The following is a 23,839-nucleotide window of genomic DNA, read 5'->3' as shown; positions in this document are numbered from 1 at the left end:
TTAGCGTGTCATTTGTCTGGGTGATATGCACAACAAATGGCTTATATGAATCACGTAGCCCTTTTAGTAGCATTGCTATTTGAAGCCCATCACTTATTTGCTCCTCTGCTCTTCTAAATGATGTGAATATCATCTGTGGTCGAACAATGTAGTCTGTAACTGTCTCATTGCTGGCCTTTGTTGTGAAATATAGCGAATCGCATTTTATGTTATAGCTATTTTAATAAAAGTAGAGTAGTTTCGTTGATAATGCGAGGAGGATTAACTGGGGTAAAGTGGACTGGGGAAACTGTATGTGAGCGTGTTTGTGAGAAGGAGGACAAAACAACAATGTGTGATATCTGCTTGGGTTAGGGTACTGAAGGCTGTGCACCTGTGCGTAGGCCGAGAGCCGCTTCAATATGGTCAACTATGGGCAATGTGACTCGGTTGATGCAAACTATGGAACTAAAGAAACGCCTCCTGCCATGTAATCATGCCTGTTTTAATAAAAGAGACAATGCTGGGGCGGAGCGAGAGTCCCCGGGACAGCGCGACAGCAGGCGTGTCTGTAACGGAGCGGGACTCCCCTTGGCCAAGGTAGAAAAGGAACTTTGACGTCTGGTCTCAATTTGTGGTGAGCTTCGTTCGTGCGCCTGTCTGAGTACAGTTCTGAGGGTGATTTCGACGACACCTTGCAGAGTGAGGAAGGCTCGCAATACAAACTTACAATGCGGGGTTTATCTGTTCCCGCGTAGTGCTCTTGTAGAATCTCCAGCGCTCTTCTTCCGTCACGTTTTGCATCTCTCATTACCAAGGACAAACTCTTGTTGTCCACTAATTGCGCATATGCCTCACCGTTCTTTGCCTCATCTTCAGCGAAAACTTCTACGTCATCCTCATCGGCCTCCGGTCCTTTCTCAATTATGCCTCTGAGGCTGTGCAAGCCCACGTGCGCCATGAAACATGTTTCCCAAAGTTCAAAACTTTTTTCGTCACTGTTGGATAAAAGTCTAAACCACCTCTGGCCGGCATGACCGGGCCCATAACCTGCAAGAGTGGACATTTCTGCAGCAGTCAAACCCTCAGGCAGTCTGGAGACGGCTGAAAAAAACACACGACGCTGGTCTGGGAGTTCACACATGTGACCGTCTATTTTGCGCATGCTCGTAAAACCTGCCGGCATCTCAAAGGCAGAGGCACATTATGTAATAGCGTTCGACGTAAAAGTGAGAATTTGAATGCGATGGCCGGGAATCGAACCCGGGTCAACTGCTTGGAAGGCAGCTATGCTCACCACTATACCACCATCGCGACGCGGTCAACATCTGCCCAGCACATCTGGAAGCGAAGACAAACGGCACCAAAGGACTTGAGGGAACGACTTTTCCTATGTAAATGATGTGATGCAGCATCTTTTAACTGCCGCTGTCTTTTAGTGCCCATTTTGTACAGTTCAATTTAATCCAAGTGCGTAACAACACGCAAGAGCTCAAAGGCAGCGGGCTCGCGCTCCTCACGTCAGCGTGCGCTCACCTCCACTTGACGGACGCAACAGAGAGGAAGGGGGACGTAAGGTGGTTGTTGAGAAACATTGTAATTTAGTGTACTAAGTTGTGATATATAATTTTCAGTCATAGTTTTATGGCCCAAGAATTAACACTGGCATCAACCTTTCGATTCAGGTCACGCCCATGTTGAGCCTGTTTTTTTTCTTTATTTTTTTTAAAGTTCCGTTCCCCATGATTAAGCAGGAAGACGACTGATTTCGTTAATCGCTAATAAATACGCCCAGGTGGCTAAAAGACAATTTTGTCCCAGGAAGGATTTATTTGCCGGCTTCAGCGCAGGTAAAGCTGCAAAACTCAACAGTGTTGTGCGTCATTACGCGTGGTGACGCCAAGCTCTTCACCGCGGTATAGCTGTGAAATATGACGGCAGCATGTTGTGCAAATTACAAGAACGAATAGATTCCCGTGTTACATTCCAAAATGCATCACATTATAGCAAATCTTGTTGCTAAAGTCCACGACACCCTAATATTCATATGAACCGTTGAAAGTGACAAGTCAACACCGAGGGTTCAACACCAGAAAAGAGCAAAATCAAGTCACATCAGGCTAATTGAGACAACTGTAAGTTTTTTCTTTGAATTTAATTTAATCTGTGCAGTGCAGAAGGAACACAGGAAACCGTCATAGAGAGTGCTGCTCTTTCTATGATGGGTTTTAATTGCGGGGGCGAATTAACACTTGTGCTCAAATGTGACCACTTCAATTCATTTGCATTTACCAGAGACAATGTCACTGGTCTATTGCAGCATCTAATCAACTTGCATCGTGGCGCACAATAACCAAGTGACATCTCCACTCTTTCTGTATCGGTGGAAGACACAACTGTTTACCTCCACCTGTTTGAATGCCTTGGTGATGGACTGTAAATGGACATGTGGATGAACATCATTCGCTGAGCTGTGCTGGCGCTGTCTACCGACTCGTCGCGCTGGATGTTGAACCACCTGCACTAAGCGAGATCTCGGTCCAGTTGCTCTGTTAAGTTCTCAGACAGATGACACTCTTCTAGCAATCGTACTTGCTCCAAGGTGGACACGACCACGCACTAATGACCTTCGCCTTCAAAAGAGGTGGCTTCATAATGGCGTGCATAAAAAAAAGTTCCGTTTTTTAACATTGTTTAAAAATCGGCATTAATGTAAGCATTTTTTTCAAAAAATTAAAGCAACTTAAAAAAAAAAAAAAAAAATTCTATTGTGACCAGTGCTATTTTTAGAGCATGCGGTGCGGGCGCCTTGAGTGGTCATCCCGGACGACCGTTAGGGTGACCTACATTAAAAAAAAAAAACCCAACAACATTAATTCACATTCATGTAGTATCTGAAGCCTGTGTATCTATTCTCTGCAGGCCTTGACCTCTGTAAGAACTTAACTTGTTTGTCAGCCATCCTGGCGCCATCTTACACATGTTCCATATGTGTCCTGTCACCTGTGTTTTCATGTGCTTGTGATTGAATGTCTTGTTTTTTCCTGTGTGAGGAGCTGCTAAGAGGGAGTCCTGGGGCCAACAGGCTCCTGTGTCTTCTTCTTATGGACTGGACTCTGTACTATTTGGTTGGCTATATTGTGTTATGAGGTCCTCAGAGAAGAATGTGTTTACTTGACCATATATAAGGGGCTACCGAACTAAGCCCTTCGGAGATTTTAACGTCAGGACCACAAGACCTCCCGCGGACAAACTGCAGTGTCCGATTGATGCCTGACTTTTCTCTCCAATAAACATCTCTTCCAACCAAGTCTGTGAAGATTCCTTCCTCATCAACACATCTCGGTTACCATCAGAAGAAAATTCACCGCAATATTCTGGGGTCTTTCTCTCCCTCTTAGGTTACCTTTCTTCCTGTTCTTTCCCAGTACTTTTGTAACTTTGCAGTTTTGTCTTGAATTCTCCAAAAGTTAGCGTGTCATTTGTCTGGGTGATATGCACAACAAATGGCTTATATGAATCACGTAGCCCTTTTAGTAGCATTGCTATTTGAAGCCCATCACTTATTTGCTCCTCTGCTCTTCTAAATGATGTGAATATCATCTGTGGTCGAACAATGTAGTCTGTAACTGTCTCATTGCTGGCCTTTGTTGTGAAATATAGCGAATCGCATTTTATGTTATAGCTATTTTAATAAAAGTAGAGTAGTTTCGTTGATAATGCGAGGAGGATTAACTGGGGTAAAGTGGACTGGGGAAACTGTATGTGAGCGTGTTTGTGAGAAGGAGGACAAAACAACAATGTGTGATATCTGCTTGGGTTAGGGTACTGAAGGCTGTGCACCTGTGCGTAGGCCGAGAGCCGCTTCAATATGGTCAACTATGGGCAATGTGACTCGGTTGATGCAAACTATGGAACTAAAGAAACGCCTCCTGCCATGTAATCATGCCTGTTTTAATAAAAGAGACAATGCTGGGGCGGAGCGAGAGTCCCCGGGACAGCGCGACAGCAGGCGTGTCTGTAACGGAGCGGGACTCCCCTTGGCCAAGGTAGAAAAGGAACTTTGACGTCTGGTCTCAATTTGTGGTGAGCTTCGTTCGTGCGCCTGTCTGAGTACAGTTCTGAGGGTGATTTCGACGACACCTTGCAGAGTGAGGAAGGCTCGCAATACAAACTTACAATGCGGGGTTTATCTGTTCCCGCGTAGTGCTCTTGTAGAATCTCCAGCGCTCTTCTTCCGTCACGTTTTGCATCTCTCATTACCAAGGACAAACTCTTGTTGTCCACTAATTGCGCATATGCCTCACCGTTCTTTGCCTCATCTTCAGCGAAAACTTCTACGTCATCCTCATCGGCCTCCGGTCCTTTCTCAATTATGCCTCTGAGGCTGTGCAAGCCCACGTGCGCCATGAAACATGTTTCCCAAAGTTCAAAACTTTTTTCGTCACTGTTGGATAAAAGTCTAAACCACCTCTGGCCGGCATGACCGGGCCCATAACCTGCAAGAGTGGACATTTCTGCAGCAGTCAAACCCTCAGGCAGTCTGGAGACGGCTGAAAAAAACACACGACGCTGGTCTGGGAGTTCACACATGTGACCGTCTATTTTGCGCATGCTCGTAAAACCTGCCGGCATCTCAAAGGCAGAGGCACATTATGTAATAGCGTTCGACGTAAAAGTGAGAATTCGAATGCGATGGCCGGGAATCGAACCCGGGTCAACTGCTTGGAAGGCAGCTATGCTCACCACTATACCACCATCGCGACGCGGTCAACAACTGCCCAGCACATCTGGAAGCGAAGACAAAGGGCACCAAAGGACTTGAGGGAAAGACTTTTCCTATGTAAATGATGTGATGCAGCATCTTTTAACTGCCGCTGTCTTTTAGTGCCCATTTTGTACAGTTCAATTTAATCCAAGTGCGTAACAACAAGCAAGAGCTCAAAGGCAGCGGGCTCGCGCTCCTCACGTCAGCGTGCGCTCACCTCCACTTGACGGACGCAACAGAGAGGAAGGGGAACGTAAGGTGGTTGTTGAGAAACATTGTAATTTAGTGTACTAAGTTGTGATATATAATTTTCAGTCATAGTTTTATGGCCCAAGAATTAACACTGGCATCAACCTTTCGATTCAGGTCACGCCCATGTTGAGCCTGTTTTTTTTCTTTATTTTTTTTAAAGTTCCGTTCCCCATGATTAAGCAGGAAGACGACTGATTTCGTTAATCGCTAATAAATACGCCCAGGTGGCTAAAAGACAATTTTGTCCCAGGAAGGATTTATTTGCCGGCTTCAGCGCAGGTAAAGCTGCAAAACTCAACATTGTTGTGCGTCATTACGCGTGGTAACGCCAAGCTCTTCACCGCGGTATAGCTGTGAAATATGACGGCAGCATGTTGTGCAAATTACAAGAACGAATAGATTCCCGTGTTACATTCCAAAATGCATCACATTATAGCAAATCTTGTTGCTAAAGTCCACGACACCCTAATATTCATATGAACCGTTGAAAGTGACAAGTCAACACCGAGGGTTCAACACCAGAAAAGAGCAAAATCAAGTCACATCAGGCTAATTGAGACAACTGTAAGTTTTTTCTTTGAATTTAATTTAATCTGTGCAGTGCAGAAGGAACACAGGAAACCGTCATAGAGAGTGCTGCTCTTTCTATGATGGGTTTTAATTGCAGGGGCGAATTAACACTTGTGCTCAAATGTGACCACTTCAATTCATTTGCATTTACCAGAGACAATGTCACTGGTCTATTGCAGCATCTAATCAACTTGCATCGTGGCGCACAATAACCAAGTGACATCTCCACTCTTTCTGTATCGGTGGAAGACACAACTGTTTACCTCCACCTGTTTGAATGCCTTGGTGATGGACTGTAAATGGACATGTGGATGAACATCATTAGCTGAGCTGTGCTGGCGCTGTCTACCGACTCGTCGCGCTGGATGTTGAACCACCTGCACTAAGCGAGATCTCGGTCCAGTTGCTCTGTTAAGTTCTCAGACAGATGACACTCTTCTAGCAATCGTACTTGCTCCAAGGTGGACACGACCACGCACTAATGACCTTCGCCTTCAAAAGAGGTGGCTTCATAATGGCGTGCATAAAAAAAAGTTCCGTTTTTTAACATTGTTTAAAAATCGGCATTAATGTAAGCATTTTTTCAAAAAATTAAAGCAACTTAAAAAAAAAAAAAAAAATTCTATTGTGACCAGTGCTATTTTTAGAGCATGCCGTGCGGGCTCCTTGAGTGGTCATCCCGGACGACCGTTTGGGTGACCTACATTAAAAAAAAAAAACCCAACAACATTAATTCACATTCATGTAGTATCTGAAGCCTGTGTATCTATTCTCTGCAGGCCTTGACCTCTGTAAGAACTTAACTTGTTTGTCAGCCATCCTGGCGCCATCTTACACATGTTCCATATGTGTCCTGTCACCTGTGTTTTCATGTGCTTGTGATTGAATGTCTTGTTTTTTCCTGTGTGAGGAGCTGCTAAGAGGGAGTCCTGGGGCCAACAGGCTCCTGTGTCTTCTTCTTATGGACTGGACTCTGTACTATTTGGTTGGCTATATTGTGTTATGAGGTCCTCAGAGAAGAATGTGTTTACTTGACCATATATAAGGGGCTACCGAACTAAGCCCTTCGGAGATTTTAACGTCAGGACCACAAGACCTCCCGCGGACAAACTGCAGTGTCCGATTGATGCCTGACTTTTCTCTCCAATAAACATCTCTTCCAACCAAGTCTGTGAAGATTCCTTCCTCATCAACACATCTCGGTTACCATCAGAAGAAAATTCACCGCAATATTCTGGGGTCTTTCTCTCCCTCTTAGGTTACCTTTCTTCCTGTTCTTTCCCAGTACTTTTGTAACTTTGCAGTTTTGTCTTGAATTCTCCAAAAGTTAGCGTGTCATTTGTCTGGGTGATATGCACAACAAATGGCTTATATGAATCACGTAGCCCTTTTAGTAGCATTGCTATTTGAAGCCCATCACTTATTTGCTCCTCTGCTCTTCTAAATGATGTGAATATCATCTGTGGTCGAACAATGTAGTCTGTAACTGTCTCATTGCTGGCCTTTGTTGTGAAATATAGCGAATCGCATTTTATGTTATAGCTATTTTAATAAAAGTAGAGTAGTTTCGTTGATAATGCGAGGAGGATTAACTGGGGTAAAGTGGACTGGGGAAACTGTATGTGAGCGTGTTTGTGAGAAGGAGGACAAAACAACAATGTGTGATATCTGCTTGGGTTAGGGTACTGAAGGCTGTGCACCTGTGCGTAGGCCGAGAGCCGCTTCAATATGGTCAACTATGGGCAATGTGACTCGGTTGATGCAAACTATGGAACTAAAGAAACGCCTCCTGCCATGTAATCATGCCTGTTTTAATAAAAGAGACAATGCTGGGGCGGAGCGAGAGTCCCCGGGACAGCGCGACAGCAGGCGTGTCTGTAACGGAGCGGGACTCCCCTTGGCCAAGGTAGAAAAGGAACTTTGACGTCTGGTCTCAATTTGTGGTGAGCTTCGTTCGTGCGCCTGTCTGAGTACAGTTCTGAGGGTGATTTCGACGACACCTTGCAGAGTGAGGAAGGCTCGCAATACAAACTTACAATGCGGGGTTTATCTGTTCCCGCGTAGTGCTCTTGTAGAATCTCCAGCGCTCTTCTTCCGTCACGTTTTGCATCTCTCATTACCAAGGACAAACTCTTGTTGTCCACTAATTGCGCATATGCCTCACCGTTCTTTGCCTCATCTTCAGCGAAAACTTCTACGTCATCCTCATCGGCCTCCGGTCCTTTCTCAATTATGCCTCTGAGGCTGTGCAAGCCCACGTGCGCCATGAAACATGTTTCCCAAAGTTCAAAACTTTTTTCGTCACTGTTGGATAAAAGTCTAAACCACCTCTGGCCGGCATGACCGGGCCCATAACCTGCAAGAGTGGACATTTCTGCAGCAGTCAAACCCTCAGGCAGTCTGGAGACGGCTGAAAAAAACACACGACGCTGGTCTGGGAGTTCACACATGTGACCGTCTATTTTGCGCATGCTCGTAAAACCTGCCGGCATCTCAAAGGCAGAGGCACATTATGTAATAGCGTTCGACGTAAAAGTGAGAATTCGAATGCGATGGCCGGGAATCGAACCCGGGTCAACTGCTTGGAAGGCAGCTATGCTCACCACTATACCACCATCGCGACGCGGTCAACAACTGCCCAGCACATCTGGAAGCGAAGACAAACGGCACCAAAGGACTTGAGGGAAAGACTTTTCCTATGTAAATGATGTGATGCAGCATCTTTTAACTGCCGCTGTCTTTTAGTGCCCATTTTGTACAGTTCAATTTAATCCAAGTGCGTAACAACAAGCAAGAGCTCAAAGGCAGCGGGCTCGCGCTCCTCACGTCAGCGTGCGCTCACCTCCACTTGACGGACGCAACAGAGAGGAAGGGGAACGTAAGGTGGTTGTTGAGAAACATTGTAATTTAGTGTACTAAGTTGTGATATATAATTTTCAGTCATAGTTTTATGGCCCAAGAATTAACACTGGCATCAACCTTTCGATTCAGGTCACGCCCATGTTGAGCCTGTTTTTTTTCTTTATTTTTTTTAAAGTTCCGTTCCCCATGATTAAGCAGGAAGACGACTGATTTCGTTAATCGCTAATAAATACGCCCAGGTGGCTAAAAGACAATTTTGTCCCAGGAAGGATTTATTTGCCGGCTTCAGCGCAGGTAAAGCTGCAAAACTCAACATTGTTGTGCGTCATTACGCGTGGTCACGCCAAGCTCTTCACCGCGGTATAGCTGTGAAATATGACGGCAGCATGTTGTGCAAATTACAAGAACGAATAGATTCCCGTGTTACATTCCAAAATGCATCACATTATAGCAAATCTTGTTGCTAAAGTCCACGACACCCTAATATTCATATGAACCGTTGAAAGTGACAAGTCAACACCGAGGGTTCAACACCAGAAAAGAGCAAAATCAAGTCACATCAGGCTAATTGAGACAACTGTAAGTTTTTTCTTTGAATTTAATTTAATCTGTGCAGTGCAGAAGGAACACAGGAAACCGTCATAGAGAGTGCTGCTCTTTCTATGATGGGTTTTAATTGCAGGGGCGAATTAACACTTGTGCTCAAATGTGACCACTTCAATTCATTTGCATTTACCAGAGACAATGTCACTGGTCTATTGCAGCATCTAATCAACTTGCATCGTGGCGCACAATAACCAAGTGACATCTCCACTCTTTCTGTATCGGTGGAAGACACAACTGTTTACCTCCACCTGTTTGAATGCCTTGGTGATGGACTGTAAATGGACATGTGGATGAACATCATTAGCTGAGCTGTGCTGGCGCTGTCTACCGACTCGTCGCGCTGGATGTTGAACCACCTGCACTAAGCGAGATCTCGGTCCAGTTGCTCTGTTAAGTTCTCAGACAGATGACACTCTTCTAGCAATCGTACTTGCTCCAAGGTGGACACGACCACGCACTAATGACCTTCGCCTTCAAAAGAGGTGGCTTCATAATGGCGTGCATAAAAAAAAGTTCCGTTTTTTAACATTGTTTAAAAATCGGCATTAATGTAAGCATTTTTTCAAAAAATTAAAGCAACTTTAAAAAAAAAAAAAAAAATTCTATTGTGACCAGTGCTATTTTTAGAGCATGCCGTGCGGGCTCCTTGAGTGGTCATCCCGGACGACCGTTTGGGTGACCTACATTAAAAAAAAAAAAACCCAACAAAATTAATTCACATTCATGTAGTATCTGAAGCCTGTGTATCTATTCTCTGCAGGCCTTGACCTCTGTAAGAACTTAACTTGTTTGTCAGCCATCCTGGCGCCATCTTACACATGTTCCATATGTGTCCTGTCACCTGTGTTTTCATGTGCTTGTGATTGAATGTCTTGTTTTTTCCTGTGTGAGGAGCTGCTAAGAGGGAGTCCTGGGGCCAACAGGCTCCTGTGTCTTCTTCTTATGGACTGGACTCTGTACTATTTGGTTGGCTATATTGTGTTATGAGGTCCTCAGAGAAGAATGTGTTTACTTGACCATATATAAGGGGCTACCGAACTAAGCCCTTCGGAGATTTTAACGTCAGGACCACAAGACCTCCCGCGGACAAACTGCAGTGTCCGATTGATGCCTGACTTTTCTCTCCAATAAACATCTCTTCCAACCAAGTCTGTGAAGATTCCTTCCTCATCAACACATCTCGGTTACCATCAGAAGAAAATTCACCGCAATATTCTGGGGTCTTTCTCTCCCTCTTAGGTTACCTTTCTTCCTGTTCTTTCCCAGTACTTTTGTAACTTTGCAGTTTTGTCTTGAATTCTCCAAAAGTTAGCGTGTCATTTGTCTGGGTGATATGCACAACAAATGGCTTATATGAATCACGTAGCCCTTTTAGTAGCATTGCTATTTGAAGCCCATCACTTATTTGCTCCTCTGCTCTTCTAAATGATGTGAATATCATCTGTGGTCGAACAATGTAGTCTGTAACTGTCTCATTGCTGGCCTTTGTTGTGAAATATAGCGAATCGCATTTTATGTTATAGCTATTTTAATAAAAGTAGAGTAGTTTCGTTGATAATGCGAGGAGGATTAACTGGGGTAAAGTGGACTGGGGAAACTGTATGTGAGCGTGTTTGTGAGAAGGAGGACAAAACAACAATGTGTGATATCTGCTTGGGTTAGGGTACTGAAGGCTGTGCACCTGTGCGTAGGCCGAGAGCCGCTTCAATATGGTCAACTATGGGCAATGTGACTCGGTTGATGCAAACTATGGAACTAAAGAAACGCCTCCTGCCATGTAATCATGCCTGTTTTAATAAAAGAGACAATGCTGGGGCGGAGCGAGAGTCCCCGGGACAGCGCGACAGCAGGCGTGTCTGTAACGGAGCGGGACTCCCCTTGGCCAAGGTAGAAAAGGAACTTTGACGTCTGGTCTCAATTTGTGGTGAGCTTCGTTCGTGCGCCTGTCTGAGTACAGTTCTGAGGGTGATTTCGACGACACCTTGCAGAGTGAGGAAGGCTCGCAATACAAACTTACAATGCGGGGTTTATCTGTTCCCGCGTAGTGCTCTTGTAGAATCTCCAGCGCTCTTCTTCCGTCACGTTTTGCATCTCTCATTACCAAGGACAAACTCTTGTTGTCCACTAATTGCGCATATTAGATTAGATTAGATTAGATTCAACTTTATTGTTATTGCACATGTACAGGTACAGAGCAACAAAATGCAGTTTAGCATCTAACCAGAAGTGCAAAAGAAGCAGCAAGTGAGGATAATAACTTAATAAATACAGTATGGCGGTTATTTTACAATTGTTTACCGGGTTGTGCTATAAACATATTTTACAGATGGTGTTTACATTAAATGCCTTGGACTATAAGTGCAGGAGCTATTTAGCTATTTACGTAAGATAGAGGAGATGTGCAAATTATAAATTACGTGTATACAGATACAGATGATAAAGTGCATGAGTGCGCAGGACAGGTTTAAACAGTAGCTACATTGGTTACTAAGCTAGTGAGTTGTTGTGTAAACTGCTGTAGTGTAGTGAGGTGTGGAGTGTGTAAGGGTCAGCAGGAGTTCAACAGGGACACCGCTCTGGGGAAGAAGCTGTTCCTCAGTCTACTGGTCCGAGTCCTGAGGGTTCTGTAGCGCCTCCCAGAGGGCAGGAGGGAAAATAGTCTGTGGGCAGGGTGGGAGGAGTCCTTGAGTATGCTGCGTGCTCGATGCAGGCAGCGCTTCCTCTGGACATCTCCGATGGCAGGGAGTGTAGTCCTTGTGATGCGTTGGGCAGTTTTCACCACCCTCTGCAAGGCCTTGTGCTCAGCGATAGTGCAGCTTCCATACCAGACTGACACGCAGTTGGTCAGGATGCTTTCTATCGCACAGCAATAGAAGTTCACCAGGACAGCCGAGGATAGCTGGTTCTTCCTCAGTGTCCTCAGGAAGAAGAGGCGCTGGTGAGCCTTCTTGATGATGCTGGAGGTGTTTGTGGTCCAGGACAGGTCCTCTGAGATGTGGGTCCCCAGGAACTTGAAGCTGGAGACACGCTCGACGGCCATCCCGTTGATGTGGATGGGGTCCTGTGTGCCTCCTCTTGCTTTCCTGAAGTCCACGATGAGCTCCTTGGTCTTGCTGGTGTTGAGGACCAAGTTATTGTTAGCGCACCATGTGGTCAGGCGCTCTACCTCCTCTCTGTAGGCTGTCTCGTCGTTGTTGCTGATGAGATGCCTCAACGTTCTTTGCCTCATCTTCAGCGAAAACTTCTACGTCATCCTCATCGGCCTCCGGTCCTTTCTCAATTATGCCTCTGAGGCTGTGCAAGCCCACGTGCGCCATGAAACATGTTTCCCAAAGTTCAAAACTTTTTTCGTCACTGTTGGATAAAAGTCTAAACCACCTCTGGCCGGCATGACCGGGCCCATAACCTGCAAGAGTGGACATTTCTGCAGCAGTCAAACCCTCAGGCAGTCTGGAGACGGCTGAAAAAAACACACGACGCTGGTCTGGGAGTTCACACATGTGACCGTCTATTTTGCGCATGCTCGTAAAACCTGCCGGCATCTCAAAGGCAGAGGCACATTATGTAATAGCGTTCGACGTAAAAGTGAGAATTTGAATGCGATGGCCGGGAATCGAACCCGGGTCAACTGCTTGGAAGGCAGCTATGCTCACCACTATACCACCATCGCGACGCGGTCAACATCTGCCCAGCACATCTGGAAGCGAAGACAAACGGCACCAAAGGACTTGAGGGAAAGACTTTTCCTATGTAAATGATGTGATGCAGCATCTTTTAACTGCCGCTGTCTTTTAGTGCCCATTTTGTACAGTTCAATTTAATCCAAGTGCGTAACAACACGCAAGAGCTCAAAGGCAGCGGGCTCGCGCTCCTCACGTCAGCGTGCGCTCACCTCCACTTGACGGACGCAACAGAGAGGAAGGGGAACGTAAGGTGGTTGTTGAGAAACATTGTAATTTAGTGTACTAAGTTGTGATATATAATTTTCAGTCATAGTTTTATGGCCCAAGAATTAACACTGGCATCAACCTTTCGATTCAGGTCACGCCCATGTTGAGCCTGTTTATTTTTTTATTTTTTTTAAAGTTCCGTTCCCCATGATTAAGCAGGAAGACGACTGATTTCGTTAATCGCTAATAAATACGCCCAGGTGGCTAAAAGACAATTTTGTCCCAGGAAGGATTTATTTGCCGGCTTCAGCGCAGGTAAAGCTGCAAAACTCAACAGTGTTGTGCGTCATTACGCGTGGTGACGCCAAGCTCTTCACCGCGGTATAGCTGTGAAATATGACGGCAGCATGTTGTGCAAATTACAAGAACGAATAGATTCCCGTGTTACATTCCAAAATGCATCACATTATAGCAAATCTTGTTGCTAAAGTCCACGACACCCTAATATTCATATGAACCGTTGAAAGTGACAAGTCAACACCGAGGGTTCAACACCAGAAAAGAGCAAAATCAAGTCACATCAGGCTAATTGAGACAACTGTACGTTTTTTCTGCTTGGGTTAGGGTACTGAAGGCTGTGCACCTGTGCGTAGGCCGAGAGCCGCTTCAATATGGTCAACTATGGGCAATGTGACTCGGTTGATGCAAACTATGGAACTAAAGAAACGCCTCCTGCCATGTAATCATGCCTGTTTTAATAAAAGAGACAATGCTGGGGCGGAGCGAGAGTCCCCGGGACAGCGCGACAGCAGGCGTGTCTGTAACGGAGCGGGACTCCCCTTGGCCAAGGTAGAAAAGGAACTTTGACGTCTGGTCTCAATTTGTGGTGAGCTTCGTTCGTGCGCCTGTCTGAGTACAGTTCTGAGGGTGATTTCGACGACACCTTGCAGAGTGAGGAAGGCTCGCAATACAAACTTACAATGCGGGGTTTATCTGTTCCCGCGTAGTGCTCTTGTAGAATCTCCAGCGCTCTTCTTCCGTCACATTTTGCATCTCTCATTACCAAGGACAAACTCTTGTTGTCCACTAATTGCGCATATTAGATTAGATTAGATTAGATTAGATTCAACTTTATTGTTATTGCACATGTACAGGTACAGAGCAACAAAATGCAGTTTAGCATCTAACCAGAAGTGCAAAAGAAGCAGCAAGTGAGGATAATAACTTAATAAATACAGTATGGCGGTTATTTTACAATTGTTTACCGGGTTGTGCTATAAACATATTTTACAGATGGTGTTTACATTAAATGCCTTGGACTATAAGTGCAGGAGCTATTTAGCTATTTACGTAAGATAGAGGAGATGTGCAAATTATAAATTACGTGTATACAGATACAGATGATAAAGTGCATGAGTGCGCAGGACAGGTTTAAACAGTAGCTACATTGGTTACTAAGCTAGTGAGTTGTTGTGTAAACTGCTGTAGTGTAGTGAGGTGTGGAGTGTGTAAGGGTCAGCAGGAGTTCAACAGGGACACCGCTCTGGGGAAGAAGCTGTTCCTCAGTCTACTGGTCCGAGTCCTGAGGGTTCTGTAGCGCCTCCCAGAGGGCAGGAGGGAAAATAGTCTGTGGGCAGGGTGGGAGGAGTCCTTGAGTATGCTGCGTGCTCGATGCAGGCAGCGCTTCCTCTGGACATCTCCGATGGCAGGGAGTGTAGTCCTTGTGATGCGTTGGGCAGTTTTCACCACCCTCTGCAAGGCCTTGTGCTCAGCGATAGTGCAGCTTCCATACCAGACTGACACGCAGTTGGTCAGGATGCTTTCTATCGCACAGCAATAGAAGTTCACCAGGACAGCCGAGGATAGCTGGTTCTTCCTCAGTGTCCTCAGGAAGAAGAGGCGCTGGTGAGCCTTCTTGATGATGCTGGAGGTGTTTGTGGTCCAGGACAGGTCCTCTGAGATGTGGGTCCCCAGGAACTTGAAGCTGGAGACACGCTCGACGGCCATCCCGTTGATGTGGATGGGGTCCTGTGTGCCTCCTCTTGCTTTCCTGAAGTCCACGATGAGCTCCTTGGTCTTACTGGTGTTGAGGACCAAGTTATTGTTAGCGCACCATGTGGTCAGGCGCTCTACCTCCTCTCTGTAGGCTGTCTCGTCGTTGTTGCTGATGAGATGCCTCACCGTTCTTTGCCTCATCTTCAGCGAAAACTTCTACGTCATCCTCATCGGCCTCCGGTCCTTTCTCAATTATGCCTCTGAGGCTGTGCAAGCCCACGTGCGCCATGAAACATGTTTCCCAAAGTTCAAAACTTTTTTCGTCACTGTTGGATAAAAGTCTAAACCACCTCTGGCCGGCATGACCGGGCCCATAACCTGCAAGAGTGGACATTTCTGCAGCAGTCAAACCCTCAGGCAGTCTGGAGACGGCTGAAAAAAACACACGACGCTGGTCTGGGAGTTCACACATGTGACCGTCTATTTTGCGCATGCTCGTAAAACCTGCCGGCATCTCAAAGGCAGAGGCACATTATGTAATAGCGTTCGACGTAAAAGTGAGAATTTGAATGCGATGGCCGGGAATCGAACCCGGGTCAACTGCTTGGAAGGCAGCTATGCTCACCACTATACCACCATCGCGACGCGGTCAACATCTGCCCAGCACATCTGGAAGCGAAGACAAACGGCACCAAAGGATTTGAGGGAACGACTTTTCCTATGTAAATGATGTGATGCAGCATCTTTTAACTGCCGCTGTCTTTTAGTGCCCATTTTGTACAGTTCAATTTAATCCAAGTGCGTAACAACACGCAAGAGCTCAAAGGCAGCGGGCTCGCGCTCCTCACGTCAGCGTGCGCTCACCTCCACTTGACGGACGCAACAGAGAGGAAGGGGAACGTAAGGTGGTTGTTGAGAAACATTGTAATTTAGTGTACTAAGTTGTGATATATAATTTTCAGTCATAGTTTTATGGCCCAAGAATTAACACTGGCATCAACCTTTCGATTCAGGTCACGCCCATGTTGAGCCTGTTTATTTTTTATTTTTTTTAAAGTTCCGTTCCCCATGATTAAGCAGGAAGACGACTGATTTCGTTAATCGCTAATAAATACGCCCAGGTGGCTAAAAGACAATTTTGTCCCAGGAAGGATTTATTTGCCGGCTTCAGCGCAGGTAAAGCTGCAAAACTCAACAGTGTTGTGCGTCATTACGCGTGGTGACGCCAAGCTCTTCACCGCGGTATAGCTGTGAAATATGACGGCAGCATGTTGTGCAAATTACAAGAACGAATAGATTCCCGTGTTACATTCCAAAATGCATCACATTATAGCAAATCTTGTTGCTAAAGTCCACGACACCCTAATATTCATATGAACCGTTGAAAGTGACAAGTCAACACCGAGGGTTCAACACCAGAAAAGAGCAAAATCAAGTCACATCAGGCTAATTGAGACAACTGTACGTTTTTTCTGCTTGGGTTAGGGTACTGAAGGCTGTGCACCTGTGCGTAGGCCGAGAGCCGCTTCAATATGGTCAACTATGGGCAATGTGACTCGGTTGATGCAAACTATGGAACTAAAGAAACGCCTCCTGCCATGTAATCATGCCTGTTTTAATAAAAGAGACAATGCTGGGGCGGAGCGAGAGTCCCCGGGACAGCGCGACAGCAGGCGTGTCTGTAACGGAGCGGGACTCCCCTTGGCCAAGGTAGAAAAGGAACTTTGACGTCTGGTCTCAATTTGTGGTGAGCTTCGTTCGTGCGCCTGTCTGAGTACAGTTCTGAGGGTGATTTCGACGACACCTTGCAGAGTGAGGAAGGCTCGCAATACAAACTTACAATGCGGGGTTTATCTGTTCCCGCGTAGTGCTCTTGTAGAATCTCCAGCGCTCTTCTTCCGTCACGTTTTGCATCTCTCATTACCAAGGACAAACTCTTGTTGTCCACTAATTGCGCATATTAGATTAGATTAGATTAGATTCAACTTTATTGTTATTGCACATGTACAGGTACAGAGCAACAAAATGCAGTTTAGCATCTAACCAGAAGTGCAAAAGAAGCAGCAAGTGAGGATAATAACTTAATAAATACAGTATGGCGGTTATTTTACAATTGTTTACCGGGTTGTGCTATAAACATATTTTACAGATGGTGTTTACATTAAATGCCTTGGACTATAAGTGCAGGAGCTATTTAGCTATTTACGTAAGATAGAGGAGATGTGCAAATTATAAATTACGTGTATACAGATACAGATGATAAAGTGCATGAGTGCGCAGGACAGGTTTAAACAGTAGCTACATTGGTTACTAAGCTAGTGAGTTGTTGTGTAAACTGCTGTAGTGTAGTGAGGTGTGGAGTGTGTAAGGGTCAGCAGGAGTTCAACAGGGACACCGCTCTGGGGAAGAAGCTGTTCCTCAGTCTACTGGTCCGGGTCCTGAGGGTTCTGTAGCGCCTCCCAGAGGGCAGGAGGGAAAATAGTCTGTGGGCAGGGTGGGAGGAGTCCTTGAGTATGCTGCGTGCTCGATGCAGGCAGCGCTTCCTCTGGACATCTCCGATGGCAGGGAGTGTAGTCCTTGTGATGCGTTGGGCAGTTTTCACCACCCTCTGCAAGGCCTTGTGCTCAGCGATAGTGCAGCTTCCATACCAGACTGACACGCAGTTGGTCAGGATGCTTTCTATCGCACAGCAATAGAAGTTCACCAGGACAGCCGAGGATAGCTGGTTCTTCCTCAGTGTCCTCAGGAAGAAGAGGCGCTGGTGAGCCTTCTTGATGATGCTGGAGGTGTTTGTGGTCCAGGACAGGTCCTCTGAGATGTGGGTCCCCAGGAACTTGAAGCTGGAGACACGCTCGACGGCCATCCCGTTGATGTGGATGGGGTCCTGTGTGCCTCCTCTTGCTTTCCTGAAGTCCACGATGAGCTCCTTGGTCTTGCTGGTGTTGAGGACCAAGTTATTGTTAGCGCACCATGTGGTCAGGCGCTCTACCTCCTCTCTGTAGGCTGTCTCGTCGTTGTTGCTGATGAGATGCCTCACCGTTCTTTGCCTCATCTTCAGCGAAAACTTCTACGTCATCCTCATCGGCCTCCGGTCCTTTCTCAATTATGCCTCTGAGGCTGTGCAAGCCCACGTGCGCCATGAAACATGTTTCCCAAAGTTCAAAACTTTTTTCGTCACTGTTGGATAAAAGTCTAAACCACCTCTGGCCGGCATGACCGGGCCCATAACCTGCAAGAGTGGACATTTCTGCAGCAGTCAAACCCTCAGGCAGTCTGGAGACGGCTGAAAAAAACACACGACGCTGGTCTGGGAGTTCACACATGTGACCGTCTATTTTGCGCATGCTCGTAAAACCTGCCGGCATCTCAAAGGCAGAGGCACATTATGTAATAGCGTTCGACGTAAAAGTGAGAATTTGAATGCGATGGCTGGGAATCGAACCCGGGTCAACTGCTTGGAAGGCAGCTATGCTCACCACTATACCACCATCTCGACGCGGTCAACATCTGCCCAGCACATCTGGAAGCGAAGACAAACGGCACCAAAGGACTTGAGGGAAAGACTTTTCCTATGTAAATGATGTGATGCAGCATCTTTTAACTGCCGCTGTCTTTTAGTGCCCATTTTGTACAGTTCAATTTAATCCAAGTGCGTAACAACACGCAAGAGCTCAAAGGCAGCGGGCTCGCGCTCCTCACGTCAGCGTGCGCTCACCTCCACTTGACGGACGCAACAGAGAGGAAGGGGAACGTAAGGTGGTTGTTGAGAAACATTGTAATTTAGTGTACTAAGTTGTGATATATAATTTTCAGTCATAGTTTTATGGCCCAAGAATTAACACTGGCATCAACCTTTCGATTCAGGTCACGCCCATGTTGAGCCTGTTTATTTTTTATTTTTTTTAAAGTTCCGTTCCCCATGATTAAGCAGGAAGACGACTGATTTCGTTAATCGCTAATAAATACGCCCAGGTGGCTAAAAGACAATTTTGTCCCAGGAAGGATTTATTTGCCGGCTTCAGCGCAGGTAAAGCTGCAAAACTCAACAGTGTTGTGCGTCATTACGCGTGGTGACGCCAAGCTCTTCACCGCGGTATAGCTGTGAAATATGACGGCAGCATGTTGTGCAAATTACAAGAACGAATAGATTCCCGTGTTACATTCCAAAATGCATCACATTATAGCAAATCTTGTTGCTAAAGTCCACGACACCCTAATATTCATATGAACCGTTGAAAGTGACAAGTCAACACCGAGGGTTCAACACCAGAAAAGAGCAAAATCAAGTCACATCAGGCTAATTGAGACAACTGTAAGTTTTTTCTTTGAATTTAATTTAATCTGTGCAGTGCAGAAGGAACACAGGAAACCGTCATAGAGAGTGCTGCTCTTTCTATGATGGGTTTTAATTGCGGGGGCGAATTAACACTTGTGCTCAAATGTGACCACTTCAATTCATTTGCATTTACCAGAGACAATGTCACTGGTCTATTGCAGCATCTAATCAACTTGCATCGTGGCGCACAATAACCAAGTGACATCTCCACTCTTTCTGTATCGGTGGAAGACACAACTGTTTACCTCCACCTGTTTGAATGCCTTGGTGATGGACTGTAAATGGACATGTGGATGAACATCATTAGCTGAGCTGTGCTGGCGCTGTCTACCGACTCGTCGCGCTGGATGTTGAACCACCTGCACTAAGCGAGATCTCGGTCCAGTTGCTCTGTTAAGTTCTCAGACAGATGACACTCTTCTAGCAATCGTACTTGCTCCAAGGTGGACACGACCACGCACTAATGACCTTCGCCTTCAAAAGAGGTGGCTTCATAATGGCGTGCATAAAAAAAAGTTCCGTTTTTTAACATTGTTTAAAAATCGGCATTAATGTAAGCATTTTTTCAAAAAATTAAAGCAACTTTAAAAAAAAAAAAAAAATTCTATTGTGACCAGTGCTATTTTTAGAGCATGCCGTGCGGGCTCCTTGAGTGGTCATCCCGGACGACCGTTTGGGTGACCTACATTAAAAAAAAAAAACCCAACAACATTAATTCACATTCATGTAGTATCTGAAGCCTGTGTATCTATTCTCTGCAGGCCTTGACCTCTGTAAGAACTTAACTTGTTTGTCAGCCATCCTGGCGCCATCTTACACATGTTCCATATGTGTCCTGTCACCTGTGTTTCATGTGCTTGTGATTGAATGTCTTGTTTTTTCCTGTGTGAGGAGCTGCTAAGAGGGAGTCCTGGGGCCAACAGGCTCCTGTGTCTTCTTCTTATGGACTGGACTCTGTACTATTTGGTTGGCTATATTGTGTTATGAGGTCCTCCGAACTAAGCCCTTCGGAGATTTTAACGTCAGGACCACAAGACCTCCCGCGGACAAACTGCAGTGTCCGATTGATGCCTGACTTTTCTCTCCAATAAACATCTCTTCCAACCAAGTCTGTGAAGATTCCTTCCTCATCAACACATCTCGGTTACCATCAGAAGAAAATTCACCGCAATATTCTGGGGTCTTTCTCTCCCTCTTAGGTTACCTTTCTTCCTGTTCTTTCCCAGTACTTTTGTAACTTTGCAGTTTTGTCTTGAATTCTCCAAAAGTTAGCGTGTCATTTGTCTGGGTGATATGCACAACAAATGGCTTATATGAATCACGTAGCCCTTTTAGTAGCATTGCTATTTGAAGCCCATCACTTATTTGCTCCTCTGCTCTTCTAAATGATGTGAATATCATCTGTGGTCGAACAATGTAGTCTGTAACTGTCTCATTGCTGGCCTTTGTTGTGAAATATAGCAAATCGCATTTTATGTTATAGCTATTTTAATAAAAGTAGAGTAGTTTCGTTGATAATGCGAGGAGGATTAACTGGGGTAAAGTGGACTGGGGAAACTGTATGTGAGCGTGTTTGTGAGAATTGGAAATCGAACCCGGGTCAACTGCTTGGAAGGCAGCGACCTAAGTGCAGTCCTGGTAGTGAACCCCTCCTGCAGGTGGTGAGCCCACGGGAAGGGGGTCCCATGTTGCCTCTTCGGGCTGTGCCCGGCCGGACTACAGGTGACAGGACACATATGGAACATGTGTAAGATGGCGCCAGGATGGCTGACAAACAAGTTAAGTTCTTACAGAGGTCCGGCCACCAGGTGCTCGTCAACGTGCCCCACCCTCAGGCCTGGCTCCAGGAGGGGGCCCCGGTGACCCGCATCCGGGCAAGGGAAGCCTGGTACCAATGTTTTTCATCATTAGGAGGTCTGGGCTACGCTTTGTCTGATCCCTCACCTAGGACCTGTTTGCCATGGGTGGCCCTACCAGGGGCATATAGCCCCAGACAACGGAGCTCCTGGGATCATTGGGACACGCAAACCCCTCCACCACGATAAGGTAGTAGCCCAGGAGGGGACCATACCATAATATCTATGGAAAGCTTTATTTAAAATTGATTTTGAAAAAAAATATTTCTATCCGTTGTTAGGGTTAATTTGGATCTTTTGGATCTCAGGGTATGGCTCACAGTCTGCAGCTGTGTGTTGGGCCTGCAATCAGCGACCAATTCGGAGTAGTGAGAACAGATGTTCACTTTCTGGTGACTAGAAGTGAACAGGAAGTGGTTCTAGACATCAAGAGGTGGAGCTAGTTGGCTCCCACTAGGAGTGAGGCGGAGAGTCCCTCCTCATTCAATTTATTTTCACTTTTTAAAGTGACAGTCTTTATCAGAGGAAAAAGCTGAACACACACTTGCTTCCTCCTTTTAGAACAGCGCTGAATTCTTTAATGTGTGTTGGGATTTTTTAAGAAATATACTGGGGCATAAATGCAACAGGTTTATTTACTTGTAAGATCACTGTTTCTAATTAAATGATTGTTTAATAATAATAATTGTTATAGCTTAATAAAATCAATAAGAATAATACAAGAATTATACACTTTGTATTTTTCTTGAAGGAGTTTAATAGCTTATGAACTACTGAATTTTTTCTTTTTCCACTTTACATTTTTGACACATCTGAACTTGATTCCTTTAGGGGGCAGACAAGAGGAGGAGTTGACCTACTGATGGTAACATAACGGTCTTACACTAAGGCTAGTTAAATTTATATATACATAATCTTTTTGGATAAATACATACAATGGGTTTTGCACCCCATTCTGGATGGTTTAGAGTCAGATTGAATTAGTTTGAGAGTAATAGGGAATTTATAAATTTTTAACTTTTTTCTAACCTCATTTATATACTTTTCTTTATTAATACTTATTATAATTCTGCTTTGTTGTTTCCTTTTGTATTCTTTATATTTCTACATTCTCATATTAATTAAATAATTTACGTTTTGCATTCATCAACCAACAATTATTTTTTTTGTATTTTAGCTAAACAATAATTAAAATAAACAATGCATTTATATTTTAAGGATTAACATTTGCATACGATTTGATGAGAATTGTCTTTATCTTGTTGTTATGTGTTCTACCATATGTTCCTGTCTTCCCTTAGAAGTTAGGCATGGTAGACTCATTAGCAAATGTAATCAAGATCAGAGACATTCCTTTCACAGGATTGTTGTTTAGACCATTGTAATCTCAGGAGCCAGTCAGGCAGGGGGTGTTAAACACCCATTATAAACGGGACATCAGGTTGATGAGCTTATTTGCATGAAGAATGGGAACTTTGATCTGGCCACCTAGGAAGATAATGGAGAAGAAGGACTGTATCAACACCAAAGGAGACTGGAAGAAGAGGACGAGGTCATCCCAGCAGAGAAACTGGATTGGATTGTATGAACATTGATAATTTGCATTTGTGTTTCTATTAAAGACTGGGCCAAGGGATAGTTAGGTTGTCAGACTTCATGCCCTGGCAATTGACTCTGTTATTGTAGGGTTATGAATTGGCCTGGAGCTCTCCAATATTTGTATCTCGAATTGGTTCAGTTGCTAAATACATTTTGAAATTGACATTTTTCTTCTTGGAGTCTTCATTCAAAGAACACGCGGATTAGCAGAGGTATTGCGATCCAACAGATTATTTTTACAATATATCTACTACACGAAAATGTCAAAGGTGGAAAGCAAAACACTTAAACGCATGACCCCAATTGAGGTGGTACAGAAAAATAATCCTCTTATTAAAGGCCTATTAAAAGCCTCAAAGAAATGGAACAAGCGTTGGCCAGATATTGAACAACCTTGGCCGGTGGAAGGTACCCTCAACCCTGATGTGATTCAAACAATCAGTACACTTGCTACCGCCTCCAAGGCAAATGAGAAAGAAGGCAAAAAGGGGAAGTCTCATGCAGAAAAAAGACGGACTGAGCTCGCAATGTTGCAAGTTTCTGATCAAGAGGGACAGAAGTTGAGAGCAGCTTTAAAAGAGAAAAACAGAACAGCAAAACAAGTTATTGAAAGAACCACCAAACAAACAGCGGCGCTAGTGGAAAAGATTAATGCTCCTTTTTAACGGCTCCTCTGAAAAACCCTCCACCATATGACTTAGAAGTTGACTACACCGATATCTATCTACAACTTCCTGTTCTTAGCCAGAAAGGTAAATATAAAATTAAGGATGAGGACAACCAAACTGTTGAAAAGGGAAAGGCGAAAACAGTTATGTACATTTATCCAACAACTCCAAAATCCAAATCAAGAAAAACACTGCTCTTGGAGGACGATGATGCCATAGGTGGTTATGATCCTGTCATCAAGCGTGTGTTGGCTAAGGCAGAAAAGCGAGGCAATAAATCTAAGAAGAGTGCCAAGTCTGGTCAAGATCTGACCAATGACAGTTCAGGGTCAGACACTGATGAAGATTCAGACAGCAATTGTTCTTCTTCTGAGGAGAAACAACGTTCCCTGAGAAATCTTGAAAGGAGTATGGAACAGTGTCGTTTAGACATTAACTTGACTAAACTCCTGAAGCTC

At 45.0% G+C, this 23,839-nt stretch overlaps 1 protein-coding gene and 6 non-coding genes across 7 annotated transcripts in view; 1 reads left to right on the top strand and 6 right to left on the bottom strand.

Moving 5' to 3' along the window:
• The window catches only part of LOC115248826 (glyoxalase domain-containing protein 5-like), a 29,839-nt gene that overhangs the window by 2,975 nt on the left and 3,025 nt on the right, over positions 1-23,839 (top strand). The window lies entirely within an intron of this gene.
• Positions 1,222-1,293, bottom strand: trnag-ucc (transfer RNA glycine (anticodon UCC)). The gene has a single exon. It is a non-coding gene; the product is annotated as a tRNA-Gly (tRNA).
• trnag-ucc (transfer RNA glycine (anticodon UCC)) lies at positions 4,671-4,742 on the bottom strand. The gene has a single exon. It is a non-coding gene; the product is annotated as a tRNA-Gly (tRNA).
• On the bottom strand, positions 8,118-8,189 carry trnag-ucc (transfer RNA glycine (anticodon UCC)). The gene has a single exon. It is a non-coding gene; the product is annotated as a tRNA-Gly (tRNA).
• On the bottom strand, positions 12,636-12,707 carry trnag-ucc (transfer RNA glycine (anticodon UCC)). The gene has a single exon. It is a non-coding gene; the product is annotated as a tRNA-Gly (tRNA).
• On the bottom strand, positions 15,493-15,564 carry trnag-ucc (transfer RNA glycine (anticodon UCC)). Its single transcript has one exon. It is a non-coding gene; the product is annotated as a tRNA-Gly (tRNA).
• On the bottom strand, positions 18,344-18,415 carry trnag-ucc (transfer RNA glycine (anticodon UCC)). The gene has a single exon. It is a non-coding gene; the product is annotated as a tRNA-Gly (tRNA).

Source organism: Takifugu rubripes, chromosome 2, assembly GCF_901000725.2.
Source record: "Takifugu rubripes chromosome 2, fTakRub1.2, whole genome shotgun sequence".
Classification (NCBI taxonomy): domain Eukaryota; kingdom Metazoa; phylum Chordata; class Actinopteri; order Tetraodontiformes; family Tetraodontidae; genus Takifugu; species Takifugu rubripes.
This window is presented reverse-complemented; position numbering and strand designations above follow the sequence as displayed.